Genomic DNA, 1,433 nt, shown 5'->3' with positions numbered 1-1,433 from the left:
GAGACGCGTCCCGGATGGGTTTTGGGTCTGATAAATGCACGCGTCCCCGGCCCTCGCGGGCCGGGTCGGCGCTCGTTTGCATGTATTAGCTCTGGAATTGCCACAGTTATCCAAGTACGGGTGGAGCGATCAAAGGAACCATAACTGATTTAATGAGCCATTCGCAGTTTCACTGTACCGGCCGTGTGCACTTAGACCTGCATGGCTTAATCTTTGAGACAAGCATATGTTACTGGCAGGATCAACCAGGTAGTAGCCGTAGGAGAGCCTCGCTCTGACCCGGGGTTCACGCGGCGCGGGTCCCGGTTTCCACCCCCCGGGGGGAGTGGGACCGGGGCCACTCTCGTGTGGCTCTCCCCTCTCGTAGGCTGAGGGGCGGCCGGGTGGGCCGTAACCGAGGAAAGGTGCGTTTCGCGGGGCCGGGTGGCCGCGACGGGCCGGGGGCGTCTCCGCCCTCGGTCGCCGAGGCCCTCGCCGGCCGCCGGTGGCGGACCTTCGCGTCTGACGGACCGTCTGAGTCTCCCGCGGAAAGGGTCGGGCGGGCTCCGGAGAGCCCCCCTGGAGGCGAGAGCGCCGGGTCGGGGAGGAACCGACCGCCCATGGCGGCCGACGCGCTAACGTCGGCCGGGCGGAGGCCTGCCCCAGGCGCAGTTCGATTTCCAGAATCTCAGGGCCATGACACACAAAGCGTATCCGGGCGTCACCCCGTAACGGGTCATTAAGGCTGAGACGTGGGCGGCCCTGTCCCGCCCGGGGTTTCGTTTAGCGGCCGACGCCGGTTCGTTTTGCGGCCGAACGACGCCGGTTCGTTTAGCGGCCGAACGAAGCCGGCTCGTTTAACGGCCGAGGCCAGCCGGGTTCGTCCCTTCCTTGGATGATTTACCATTCGTAATAAGAATCGTCACTACCTCAGTGCAGAGGGACTTTTTCGAGGCATTTGTGTCCGCTCGAGAGGCCTCTCGCTGGGCTCGAGAGGTCCTGGGATCCGGTAGCCTATCACCTTGGAGAGTCAGCGAGGTGCTCTTCCCTATATACCCGATGGCACCTGTTCGGGCCACCGTCCCCTGCTGGACGGGGCCCGGCTCTGTACCGCCCCAGACAGAGCGCCTTCGTCGGTCACGAAGGCAGGGTCGTGGACCCTGGAAGCGCACGAGCCACCCGACTCGGCTTCCATAGCGGCTGGCGGCCCTGGCCCGCCCGAGACGAAGCGCCTTCGTCGGTCAGACAGATAGGGTCGAGGACCCTGGAAGTGCGAGAGCCACCCGACTCGACTTCCACGGCGGCCCGGAGGCCGGGCCCGTCCCCGTCCGTGCCCGGGGACGGGGCACCTTCGTCGGTCAAACGCGTTGGTCTTGGACCCTGGAAGTGCACGAGCCACCCGACTCGACTTCCATAGCGGTCGGCGGCCCCGTACCGCCCCAGACAGAGCACCT

General features: G+C 65.8%; 1 non-coding gene across 1 annotated transcript in view; it reads right to left on the bottom strand.

Moving 5' to 3' along the window:
* The window catches only part of LOC135765639 (18S ribosomal RNA), a 1,855-nt gene extending 1,603 nt beyond the window's left edge, over window positions 1-252 (bottom strand). Inside the window, exon 1 of the ribosomal RNA XR_010540911.1 lies at window positions 1-252. This exon is cut by the window's left edge and continues 1,603 nt beyond it. This is a non-coding gene — a ribosomal RNA (18S ribosomal RNA).
* Window positions 253-1,433: the final 1,181 nt, after the last annotated feature.

This window comes from Paramisgurnus dabryanus, unplaced genomic scaffold (assembly GCF_030506205.2).
Source record: "Paramisgurnus dabryanus unplaced genomic scaffold, PD_genome_1.1 h2tg000237l_1_41543__unordered_in_group15, whole genome shotgun sequence".
NCBI lineage: Eukaryota > Metazoa > Chordata > Actinopteri > Cypriniformes > Cobitidae > Paramisgurnus > Paramisgurnus dabryanus.
This window is presented reverse-complemented; position numbering and strand designations above follow the sequence as displayed.